Here is a 14,077-nt window from a genome sequence, read left to right as displayed (position 1 = left end):
ATAATAACGTATGTAGAGAAGTAAGGTGGACTCTCTTGATCTCTATATCATGCAATGAAGCAGCAGAATGCAATATGTAGGTTGTCTATGTCATGCAATGAAGCAGCAGACTGCAATATGTAGGTAGTCTATGTCATGCAATGAAGCAGCAGACTGCAATATGTAGGTAGTCTATGTCATGCAATGCAGCTGCAGAGCGCAATATGTACAGTAGGTAAAACTAAAAAAAAATGTAAAAGTCTGTGGATTAGAACACAAGAAAGATTTTTTTTAAATCCCTAAAATAATAGAACAAGCCAACCACTAACTCATTTATGAACCCACTTTCAAGATGTTCGTCAGTGTAACCCTGAACATATGAAGTTTATGGGCATTGAAATAGTTCCTAGCAACATTTGAGCAGGTGATAGAGATGATTTTCTTTCCAAAAGAGAGCAATATTGGATTTTAACTCTCAAAACAAAATTTCCTGGGTGTTTAAATGACTACATTGAGTTGACTCTGTTTCTTAGATGAGTCTCTGCAAACATCTTTTCTTATATACATTTGTTTAACAATTTTAACTTCAATTATGCATTTTTGTCATTTTGAAATGTTTATAATTCTTATGAAAAGCTCATGTCTTAAACTTTACAATAAGTCAGTTTACTTTTCTTCCATTTATTAATTGTCATATTGCTATTTATATATTGTATCATATATTTGCCTCTACCATATGTCTGATAGAATTGTTATGTGACCTCATTATCAGCCCTTGTGATCAAATCTGGGTTTATTTGTCATCATTAGTCATCTTATCCTTTACCTCATATATATGTGTATGTAATTTCTTTACCTCAGTCTTACTTTTTGATCCTTGTCAATTTTGTACACTTGCTTATATGTGTCTGTTTCCAATACTATAATTTTGGAGATCAAGAGAGCCCATCTTACTGCTCTACAATATGTTATTATATAACTGTTTTACTTATATAGTATCTAATTACTCTATAACAGTTCACTGCTGGATGGATCTGTCATGTCATTTCTAGTTACCTGTCATTGTTTATCAATATTTTTGAAGTGTATTCCCTATTTTCTTGTTGCACTTTTTTCATCAGTTCCCCCGGGGAGGTTCGGGGTGTTATCTGCGGGACCATGGGCTCTATGACGGAGTTCCCCGATGAGGTAGGGGTGGCCATTTGCATGGGGAGGTGACGGATGGGCTCCGATTGGGGCTCAGGCTCAGCCGGGTGCCACATTAAAATGGCTGCCATTGCCCAGGGAGGAAAGTGAAAGAGCAGGGAGAGGATCGTAAGAGTGTGCAGGTAGGTCTCTCCCCCTATGTACTGCCCGTCGGCCGAGTTCGGCACCCAGCCATGTGATCCCTGTGGAGGACTGAAGTGAGCAGCGCCGGGGAGAAGGAGAAATAAGTGGTCTAGCGGTAATACACCATTCTGCATCATAAAGGTACAGGCATTATCTGAAAAAAAAAGGGCTACACAGACAAAAATACTTACTTTACCTTACCACATCCAGGCCCAAAGAAGAACAAACTTCACAGGTGCCCTGAACTTAAAGAAATGTAAAGAAAGATAGTCATTAATAACTAAAACTACTGATCATTGACTTTTGAAAAAAATATCCCACAAACCATTAAAATCTTGGAGAGAAAGTTTAGTGACTGTCTTCCGCGGGGTGCAGACGTGATGGTGAGGGGAATGGATTTGAAAGATCCTCCAAACTCTGGCAATATTAAACAAAAATGTTCAAACCAAGAGTGGCAGAAATGGGGATGGCGGCATAGGCAGCTAACACCGGTAACCCCAGCAATAAAACGCAGTAAAACACACGAAAAACAGAGCGATTAATCTCAAAAACCGCAGAAATCAAGGGGCGGAATATACAAGGATGCGAAAAAGGTCCTTGCGAAAGAGGCCATCAACCTAATTATTTCCAAAAAGCCGAAATGCCGAGTGCGGGCAGATCTGTGGCTCCTTCATGAAGTTATGGCTCAAATTCAGAAAGGGAATCGAGGGAAGAGAGGAGCACCAGCTCTGAGAGAGAACTGGTCACAAGAAGTGATCTACTGTGAAGGCTTACCTGAAAAAACATTTCTGTGATCTGAAATCCATTTTCATGAAGAAATGAAGGAGCTGAGGAGGTAAATTACCACCATAGGTGTTAGAACAGATGAGTTGGAAACTAAGCTGGATGCTACAATAAAATCTGTTCGCAAAATGGAAAAAAACAAATATTTAACTCAAAAAGCAGGTCTCAGAACTCGCAGACAGGCAGGAGGATTCTGATAACAGAGACAGAAGGAATAACGTCAGAATCCATAGAGTGCCAGAATCTATCACAGAAATTGAGGAGTTTATATCAAGATGGTTCACTTCTGTTCTGCCTGACAAGACAGAGGCTGAGCTGCATCTAGACAGATGCCACAGAGCTTTGCGGGCTAGGCCTCAACCAAATAATCCACCCAGGGATATTATTATGATGTTCCATTATTTCAAGATCAAAGATGCCCTTAGTCAAATTACCAGGAACTCAGCTTCAATAGTGTTTGAAGGAATTTCTTTATAAGTTTTCCAAGACATCCCATTACGTTAAGCGGGCGCAGCACTCTTCAGCCCATCTGCTAAGAGAAAATGGTGTGAGGTATAGATGGACCTTTCCCTTTGGCCTTCTGGTATTAAAGAATGTTAAAGCCTATTACCATGAAGAATCTGGATGAAGGGGCAAGTTTCCTAGGAAAATTAGGAATAAAAAATTACTTTACTCACCAAACTGGAGGTTTGTCACCCAAGCCATCCTGGAGGAAAGTGAGGGGCTCACGAGACAGGGAGGAAAAGGTGGCTAATTGAGTCCAATTAAAAAAATTAAAGTCAGGGTTGTTTTTCAGACATTTTCCCTATAAACATTAAAGACACAATACTTAACCCTCACATTGAGTCCCTACAAGTCTTACCTGTCCAGAAAGTCGGGTCGTCTTTTCCGGGTCGGGCAAAGATGGGTCTGAGAAGTGGGCAAGGTCGGATAAGGATGGAGACACTGCCCTGGGGGATTGGAAGAGAAGAAGGCTCGGCGCATCGGAGGGAGGGGGCAGTGATGGAGGGTCCAGAGAGGAGATACAGAAGGGCGGAGGGCATCGGTTATTTTTTCATCATGGCTAAGGGCTCCGGTTGGGGAGAGGAGCTGTGGTGGTAGGGTGGTTTGGCGATGAGAGGGTTAATCAGGCCATTAATAAAGGCATTATACCTGGCTGATTAACCCTAAATCGCATTGGGAGTGAAGGGGTTAAATATCTGTGCTTTACCCTGATGTGTTTTCCCCTGCACCACCTTTGTTGTCCCCATTTTGCAGACTATTCCCTACCTATGGTAATAAGAATGCATACAAACTGTAGTATTGGTTTTCAGATGCAAGATGGCTTTGTGAGCGCTGAACCAAGTGCTGATTGAAGACGTGTGGCTGTGTATGGGAGGGCCGCTTTAAAGTATAGATATCCATTTCCAGGCACTAGACCTCGCAACTGCAAGGTCAATCGAATAATTGTTTTGCGATTAAACTGAAGTGGATCCTCTCAAAATGTATCTCTCATCTTGTTAGCGTCCTGAGTTGAAAGGGAGAAAGTCTATTGACGTGAGAACTAGGTTAACCACAGAACCCACAATAAAAGCCTTTCAATTAAGTCTGCTAGCTTGAGAACCAAGTGGGCTAGCACTCTCATTTTTGGAGTGCAGCCCAGAATAAAGAACCCATGCACCCACATATAAAGTTTATTCCCGTAGCATAAGCAGAACATACTTTATTAATAAAATGTATTTTACTCTTGGTTTTAAAAGCACAGGCAGGAAATAGTTTTTTTGCAAGCCTGGGAAAAATCCTTTGTATGTAAATATGCTAAGGATGAATGAGCTGAGGGTATTTTCCTCCCTGTACTTCAAAGAGCCCCTGCTAAGTGGGAGACTCTGAGTCTAGTGAAGTACAGGGTTCAAAAGCCTCAGAGATTCCAAGTGTGAAAATGGCCGGGAAGTTGCTGAGTACCCGATCCCGGTACTCAGCATGAGCCATTGACACCTTGGGACAAAACCCTAGACTAAGGGTCGCCAAGTTAAGGGTGGACCCCCGGTATGGTAAACCACATAGGTGTCAGGCTGACACATGCGCATTGCAAACCGGAAAGCTCTTTCTGCCCGTTCTGCAAACGCCGGGCAAATCGGGGATTGGTGGGTTAAATGTTCCCATGGAGGGGATTGGGCATGCATGTTAGAGATAGGATTGTGAACCCTATAAAACTGCCTGCCGAGCTATCCCCTGTGTGATTCATGACTTATCCAAGCTTTGCTCAAGATTCCGTTCAAGTACAGCGGTAGCGATAACAGGACGCAAGGGGTTAACAACATCGTCACTAAGGATTTACCCCTACTTCAGGAATTCGTTAGCCATGGAAACTCCCAAACGAATTCTAACGAACAAGAACGAAATTGTTTCATTTGGCAGAGATATTAGGTCAGCAACTTGCGACCTAGCAAAACGGACTTTAAATCAGAGACTGCATTTCTTCCGCTTTCGTTCAACGGACAATTTATTTCGTTTCCCCATCCCAGTAAGTGTTGTATTAAGTGTATTCTGAGGTTGTCGTGTGTTCGTCTATTAAGGAAATAAATGACAACTTATTTTGCCCGCCTTGTTGTGTCCAATCGAGAATCCAAAAAATATAAAAGTGTTAATAAGTACTTGTCCACCATGACAGGTGGGCCTCGGAGGGGAGTCGGCAGATATGGGCTGTTCTGTTATGGCAGGAATGAGTAGAGAGGATTCGGCATTTGGGACCAACTGTGTTGCTCACCGGCCGCCGCTCCTGCCCCCCCGGTTGCCTGACGATGCCGCTGGATTGGGGTCTCTTCCTCCCCCCCACTTCCCCCGGTGGGAAAGGTAATGAATATTTACTGACAGAGTGGGCCGTGAAATACAGAGTTCAGTGAGAAATAACAGCATAGAGACAGCTGCTCAAGAGATAAAAGCTTTATAGGGTTAGTCGGGGTTAGTCGGGGACAGCTGGGTAGGTGGGACATTGTGAGCAGAGGTTACAAAGTGCTGTATGCTGAAATGTACAACTTCTTTCATACAGTTTTCTGTTATTGAATTATGTTACCTGGTTTATTCGTGTTTTTAATTCCTCCGCAATTCAATTTATTATTAAGCAGGAATCGGATGAGATCCATAGTTCAGTTTAAAGTTAACAGGCAAAGATTATACGTTATTAGAGCAAGGTCTACATAGAAGATACAAGAAGTCCTAACAGAAGGAGAAAGATGGGAACGTTAGTGCTAATTTCATAATTAGCAGTGTGATAACACACGCTTAGAAATAATTTATTGGCCTATGAGCTGGAAAAGTTTAGATTTGATTTCTGTGAGTTTCGACAGTTTATTGTCATGTCAAGTTAGTCATGTAATGTTATGTTCGCTTTTACAATCCTGTTGTTTTACTTATTTGATATTGTTGATGTAATATGCAGGGGAAGAATAGGAGTGGTGATGCCACAGTTGTCTGCACGCTTCTGGTTCGAGGTGACATGGGAGTAACCCATGTGGCCACGCAAGTCCCTTGGGACCCTGAGTGGGGGAGTGACTCAGGGGGCTGGACCCATTTTTATCAGGGTCTGGCAATGGGTTTTTTACCCAAGGGCAGAGGAGTCTTGGTCCAAATGGATCATAGATGACTCGACACACTTTTTGTTTCTTCCACAATTTTTTTCCCCTAAGTTTTGCCCCACTTTCCTTCCCATTTTTATCCTAAAAGCAAAGTATATCATGAGGTGGTCATACCTTCACTGGCGGTCGGTGGTCTCCTCGTGCGGTCCTAGATATGGTACAGCTAAGGTAAGTGTTAGGTCACTGACATTGAGATGTCGTTAAACATTATTTCACATAAAGTAAAAGGCCTAAACAGTCCAAAGAAGAGGAGAATCGCCCTTACAGACTATGAAGGAAAAGGGGATGTGGTGATGTTGCAGGAAACACATTTTAGCAAAAAATGCTTCCCAAAGTATTTTGATAAGAATTTTAGAAATTATTTTCTCTCATCGGCTAACTGTAAGAAATGGGGGGTGGCAATCTTATTTCACAATAGAAGGCAGATTCTAAATCGTGAGGGTCTCTATAGAGGGCTAGAAATTAACTCTGACAAATTTTTTAACATTCTGGGTAAAGTAGCTAGGGGTTACGTAATTCTTGCAGGGGATTTTAGTAAGGTATTAGACCCTGAACTAGACAAATCTGCGCAAGCAAGAAGAGTGAAAAGGGTGGGAATGGCACCTTTGGTTAAAGGTTTACTGGACACTCAGCTGGTGGACATATGGAGATAGTTACACCCAGGTGAAAGGGGTTATACCTTCTTCTCCCACCCACACATGAGCTATAGCAGAATAGACTACTTCTTTACAAATATATGCAATGGTTCCCAGCACACAATCCCAGTCAGACAAGATGTCAATTAGAAAAATAGCAAATTGTATTGAATATAGATGCAAATACAAAGCTAGCCACAATGTGGGCCCGGAGGGAAATCCTCAAGGAGCAGAACACTATGTAACAATAGAAAGGAGAGGGGAGGGGAGGGGATGGAGGGGAGACAAGGGAAATAACAGAAAAAAGGGGGGAAGGGGGAACGGGGAAAGCATAAAACACGTAATGGATACGGTGAAAAAAATATATAAGGGGGGCAAAGTTAACGTTTCGGGGCCTAAAACCGCCCCTTCTTCATGCCCGTTCCCACAGACTGAAAAAGTCTATGGTACTTCCCTATTAGCGAACTAGGGGGAAAAGGGGGGAGGTGGAACCCTCGCTACTGCTAGCTGGAGATGACTTGAGTGGAGGTGCTGCTATCAGGGGAAACCAGGGATAAGACAAAAACAAGAGAGCAAGAGCCCCAAGGAGAGCACTGATCCACTAATATATAAACAGGTGTAACTAGAATCCATGTGTTGATAGGGAGGAGTGAGTGCACCCGGTATGTAGCTGAAGGTGCCCAGCCACGATTCAAGAGGTACGCTTGCCTCTAAAGGACGAATGAATCCTGTGATTCTCATAAGTTTCCTGTTAACAGGCACTACTTGTGCACTGTCATAGGAGTCACTGACTTTGCTCTCCACATTGTCTGGATGCACACATGAACATACGTTCCACGTTAACAGGCACTATTTGTGCTCTGTGAGAGCAGTTATTTACCCTGCTCTCTACATTGCCTGGATATATGCATCGTAATTCTAGGGTCCTAACCTTTGGATCTGCACATGTTAACAGGCACTACGTGTGTACTGTCATAGTAATAACTGATACCTCTATGACTCACTGATTTATGTGGTGCAGGTGGTCATTGTGGTCAATTACTTGTGAACACATATTATAAGACCCCTGACGAAGGCTATTATCACATCATTCCACACACACTGTGGGGGGGTGATTAAGACTCAGGACAGCTGGGTATGCTACTAGTGTGTATCCTAGGAGTTTAGACAGCACACTACTATCCACACATGATTTTCCACGAACTGGATCTCAATGTGTTTGCAGGCACTACTTGTGCACTGTATTGACAACTACTGATACAATATTGACCCTTATGATACTGGGCTACGCAGGCATTCACTGTGACTATCTAACTCTATACGCAACTGCCCATATCACTATCTCAGGTCATCAACACATCACCTAGCATATACTGTGGTTGTGTTCATAAGCACTTTGGGTAGTGGGTGTTAGCCAATATCAGTTTTCATAGGAGTTTAGATAGCACAGTGACTACTATCTTGGTTCATTAGCCCCTATTTTAATTCGCTGTATACTGGCTTATAATAGTATTACACTGGACCTACAGCGTTCCCCCATTATTTTATCCTTCTGAGTTACGACTCAATTAAACATGTATATTTAATTGTTCACTCATTCCTCCCTATCAACACATTGATTCTAGTTACACCTGTTTATATATTAGTGGATGAGTACTCTCCTTGGGGCTCTTGCTCTCTTGTTGTTGTCTACTTCCCTATTAGTACACCTCCATCCAGAAAAACTCTCCCCTCAGTACCCGACTAGCAACCTCTCTATCCACCTTTAAGACCCACCTTAAGACACACTTGCTTAAAGAAGCATATGAATAGCACTGTGGATATTCTGAACACATGATACATAAAGCTTGACCCCCTGCAGACGCACTTACCAGAACTCCCTCCTACTGTCTCTGTACGTTCTCCCTACCTACCAATTAGACTTTAAGCTCCTCAGGGCAGAGACTCCTCTTCCTTAATGTTACTTTTATGTCATAAGCACTTATTCCCATGATCTGTTATTTATATTATCTGTTATTTATTTGATTACTACGTGTATTACTACTGTGAAGCGCTATATACATTAATGGCGCTATATAAATAAAGACATACAATACAATACAATACATAAAGGTAAATAAAAACTATTACTAAATATATCAACTACCCCTAAAAAGGACAATATATGGTACTAAAATGAAACAACAGAATATATAATGGCTTAGATATCACCAAACAATGGCTCCTTTATCTGCAGGCTGGGTTGATAACAGCTCTAGACACTAAGATAGCAAATACATATATGCTATTTATTCAAAGTCCAAAGGGAGGTGGACCAGTCACTGATGAAAGGAACACTCTAAGGAAATACAGATATACTGTTAGGATATGGCCCCAGTGCCTGCACTGCACATGCGCCTGCGAGGCTGGCAGTGCGTGCAGCCGAGTCCTCTGGTCTGCAGTGAGCTGCATGAGGAAAGACAGGGTGGGGTGTGACGGGGGCGCGGCCGTGACATCACCAGGCAGGTCCGCTCTCATTTGCTGAACCGCTGGAGGGCGTGGCCTAGCACTCCGTCGCTAGTCCTGCTCTCAATTTTCTTGGGAGCAGGAGAAACTGTCGGTGCATCGCGGCGGCCACTCCTCGCAGCAGGCCCGGCCCCATTGTGGGGCGGCTCTTGTCCCTTCAGCGTCCGTTGCAGCGGGTGCTGCAGTAGCTAGTGGGGACCTGGCCTTACAGGCCTGACCTATTTGCTTAAAGTCCAAAGGGGAGTAGGCACACCCTTAGGTCAAGCAGAAATAAGCTGAGAAAAATAAATAAGTAATATGAATCCTAACTCATGGTTAACAGCTCTCTCGTGCAGTCATCAGCTGTGCCTGTGAGGTAGTGAAGATTCTCCTGCTATTTAAATGTCCCCGCTGATAAAGATCAGGAGAGGAGGGGAACCACTCAGCCAATCCCAGTCCTGAGATTTCGCGGGTGGGCGAAGTCCATGACGTCATTTGAAGGTCCCGGATGCAAAGACGAAGTGATCAGTGAACAGATATGGGAGTGACTGTCTATCCTGGCATCATATGGAATTCCCGAATGTGGAGCCGAAATGACCAATCAGAGGCTGTAGGAGGCAGCTGCTATCCCGAGTCTACTGCATACGGGCAGCTGTGGTCTTCAGTGTGTAGCGTTGTTTAGCACATCACAGCGCATGCGCGTCACCCGGACCCACTCCGTTATTGTGTTTGACACTGCAAATCATAATGTTACATGCCTACTAATAAAGGATAAACAATAATGAATTAAAGCACATTATTTCTTGGTAACATAATGAGAGAGGCATGTACATTCCAGGTAGCCTGCTAAAAGTGTGGGTCTCACCAAAGATGATGACATATGAAAGAGCCACCTAGATTACTTTTTTGTGTCAAACAGATTGGTCCCAAAGATCTCATCTGCGAGGATCCATGGTATTTCATGGTCAGATCACGCACCAATAAAGTTGAGGTGCTCTCAAATTAATCTAGTCAGACAGGGAGTGAATTGGAGATTGAACGATTCAATAATAAAAATTCCAGAGGTCATAGAAACTGTGAGTTAAGAGATTGACCAATTTTTCAGAATTAATAAAGACAGCATAAAATCACATTCGACTCTGTAGGAGGCCCACAAAGCGACTCTCAGAGGGACAAGTATTGCTGCGGGTCGCAAGAGCGAAAGGGACGCACAGATAAAGTGCGTAAGCTGCAAGCAAAGCTCAAGGAGCTCGGGATTTACACAAATGAAATGGTAAATCCGGCACATTCAAAAAGCTAAAAGATGTCAGAATAGAATTAAACGTGCTCCTAACCTCCCAGGCGTAGAACGCGTTCAGTTGGACCAAAGAAGAAGTTTTACATAAAAGCAAACAAGCCAGATACTCTATAAACAAACAAAATTAGAAATAAGCAGGTTAATTAAAACATTCAAGCCATTCGTCTAAAGTCAGGAATGGTGACGTCAAATCCTAAACTAATTGTGGAAGAATATAAAAATTATTACGAGCAGCTTTACAATGGGAAAAGTCACTCATAATGTTAAAACGAGTCAAGCCCCAGGTGAGATCCTGGCGGAATAAAATTTGCCTAGACTGGGTAGAGTGGAGAAACAGGTTTACAGCAGGATTTTACATTGGAAGAGCTGACACAGATAGTGAAGCATTTAAAACCAGCCAAAGCGCCGTGCCCTGATGGTTTTTCTAACTTATACTACAAAACGTGTAGCCAGGTCCCCTTACCCTACCTCCATTGCAGGTGCGGGGGATGAGAGGCTACTGCAGGGGTGACCTCGGTGGGGCCTCGTACAGGGCACTGCCATCTTGTTTTATGCACGCATGTGCAGAAGCAATCGCACTTGCGCAGCAGGTGCATCAAGTGCAGTGGCCATCTTGCTACACCCCGCGCATGCTCAGGAGGACAAGTAGCGGCAGCCATTACACCCAAAGCTCCGCAAGGGGAACTACAAGCCCCAACAGCCCCTGGGGCGAAGACCACATGGCTCGCAACAGCCAATAGGGCTGCGAGGATGCCCTGCAGCAAGATAGTAACATTTGGTGTGCTAAGAGTGCCATGACAGTTGGAGCAGGGATGCAGTAGGGTCTGAGTGTCAGTGTCACCCAGACTAGGCCAGATCATCCCCTTTATGCCCCGACTCTCCAATAGATTGTTGCTGCTACAGGGAAGCCCATAGTTAGTGACACTCCACAGTAGCTGTCTATAGGTAGGTTATATCACCGGTGAGATGCCACGCGGTGATTGCAGCCTCTGGTCTGGGACCAGATCACCTGTATCATCAGAGACTTTTAAAGGTGAGACCCTCCTACCGGAGATCCCCCAATGCAGAGGTGGACGCCATCGCGGACGACATCGCTGGATCGGCAGATCCCTGTTGCTAAGTCGGCTGCACCAAGTACTGGAGTACTGAGTAGGTACCTCAACAAAGTGCACCAACACTCCTTGGGATAGCGTTATCTCCTACACTTTTGGACGGATCCTGACATTGGGGGAAAAAGACATCAGGGTGCCAAGCACCCTATTTACTTTGTGGGACACTCACTAGTGGTATCAGGTGGGGGCATTGTTATAATGTGTGGTACAGGGTACTGTGGTCTGTGTTCAGTAAAGGTTGTTGTTATATACCTGACTGTGTATTATTGTTATTGTTTCTGTAAGGGGCCTATCCCACCACATTGGAATCTCTTACAGGTGGAGGCGCTGCACCAAGATGACCCAGATATTACCCCAGGCTCCCAGTGGCGGAAGCTCAGGTCTCCTGGTTGCCTGACAGATAATAGCATAACTGGTAGTTCCTTCCAAGGGGGAACACAGGCTACACATGTGTAGCCAGGTCCCCTCTGGCTTCCCGGTTCCCCGGTCCTTCCCCCCTAAGTGGACCCGCCCAGGAAGAGAGAGGATTGGTGCTGGTAGCTATCTATCACAAGCCTTACCGGAAGTGACGCGACGGAGTTCCCCGAGGAAACCGGAAGTGGCGTATCGCACTGGAGACAGTACCGGAGGTGATCTCTGAACGCTGTGGTGTAGAGGAGAGTACAGGCGGCCAATCATACAGGGGTAATGGAGCGGAGGCGGTGTGGTGAGCTGCGGCACTATCCTCATCATTCCACATTAACTTTGAGTGATAAATGTTGTTTTTACATTTTTACATTATAAGTGTGCATTTTTAAGCATTAATATAAAGTATCCTTTATGTACCATTGATCTGCACTATGGAGATTTTTCTTTATTGTTCCATGCCCTAATCGACCTGACTTCTGAGCGAGAGCATTATCCTGTCTGCGTCTAGAAGATTTCATAGATTCCACATCACCTGTTATTGCCTTTACACTACTACTATCTTGTGAGTAGGCTGCACAGAAGAGCCAAGATTACTATCACATTTTTCACACTGAATTTTATTGTCTGCACTTAGTTTGTTTTTTCTGTTGTTTTTCTCCTCTATGCTCCCCCTGGGTTGTGAGAATATATATCAATCATCTGGGATCAGTGAAGACAGTCCCTTCCAGAGGGTTTGAGCAGGGGGTTACAACTTTTACTTATCATTCTATGTTTGCACTATTTTAGTCACTTAAAGGCACAAAATATTGAGTGTTTAACTTTTTTCACCTTTTTATTAGTGAGCACTAGTAATGTTTCTAGCGCCTGTTTCTACACCATCACTCTGTCACAAGCCCATAGTTAGTGACACTCCACAGAAGCTGTCTATAGGTAGGTTATATCACTGGTGAGATGCCATGCGGTGATTGCGGCCTCTGGTCTGGACCAGATCACCTGTATCGTCAGAGACTTTTAAAGGTGAGACCCTCCTACCGGAGATCCCCCAATGCAGAGGTGGACGCCACCGCGGATGACGACATCGCTGGATCGGCGGATCCCTGTTGCTAAGTCGGCTGCACCAAGTACTGGAGTACTGAGTAGGTACCTCAACAAAGTGCACCAACACTCCTTGGCCTAGCGTTATCTCCTACATTTTTGGACGGGTCCTGACATTGGGGGAAAAGGACATCAGGGTGCCAAGCACACTATTTACTTTGTGGGACACTCACTAGTGGTATCAGGTGGGGGCATTGTTATAATGTGTGGTACAGGGTACTGTGGTCTGTGTTCAGTAAAGGTTGTTGTTATATACCTGACTGTGTATTATTGTTATTGTTTCTGTAAGGGGCCTATCCCACAACGTTGGAATCTCTTACAGGTGGAGGCGCTGCACCAAGATGACCCAGATATTACCCCAGGCTCCCAGTAGCAGAAGCTCAGGCCTCCTGGTTGCCTGACAGATAATAGCATAACCGGTAGTTCCTTCCAAGGGGGAATACAGGCTACACATGTGTAGCCAGGTCCCCTCTGGCTCCCCGGTTCCCCGGTCCTTCCCCCCATACCTCCGCCAGATGGGGGCTGCTGCGGGGCGAGTGTGTCACCGGGGGCTCCCGGCGATGTCGGAGACCACCACCATCTTTATTGTGTCCGCGCATGCGCGGAGGCTCGCGCATGTGCAGAAGTGACACGGCGGCCATCTTGAGGTTTGCGATAGGCTCGCGCATGCGCAGACACGATGTGGTGGCCATTACAGGGAGTGAGAAGAAACGCACCATAGTCAGGGACATCCCCCACTTCGCACATGCTCAGTTAGCAGCGTTGGCGGCCATTACAGATCACGCACGTGGCCCCAATGTTAAAGAGGGCAATGGAGGACTACAGCCCCCAGAGTACTTAGGGGCAGACAGGCCACCTGATGCCAGGGAGCCAATAGGGCTTGCAGCTTCTCCTGCTGGAGAGATACATTTTTGCGCACAGACCATGCGAGTCAGTTGGTGCTGGGATAAGGTAGGGGGAGGTAGTGTGTAGGAAGCAAGTGGCTCTTACACTAGGCCAGGTTACCCCCCTAAGCCCCAGCAAGGCCCAACTCATCAAATAGATTGTGGCTGCTTTAGGGAAGGCCCCTGCAGTTAGGGACCATGCCCGTTTAGCAATCAGTTTAGGGGCTCCAGTGCTGCATGCTCTGACCAGTGTATAAGTGTGGTCTGGGACCAGAACTCTCCAAGAGGCAGAGACTTACATGGTGGCTCACTCCGTGCGGGAGCCATCTCTCCCAGAGGCAGAAAAAATGTGGGATCGTCCTTCAGGAAAGGGATCTCAAGTACAGAGCATCTGCATGCCCAGGTGTGGACACACCTGGCATGTAACAGTCAAGTCACCAAGTGCACCAACCTCATC

The sequence above is a fragment of the Ascaphus truei genome, chromosome 2 (genome assembly GCF_040206685.1).
Source record: "Ascaphus truei isolate aAscTru1 chromosome 2, aAscTru1.hap1, whole genome shotgun sequence".
NCBI lineage: Eukaryota > Metazoa > Chordata > Amphibia > Anura > Ascaphidae > Ascaphus > Ascaphus truei.
This window is presented reverse-complemented; position numbering follows the sequence as displayed.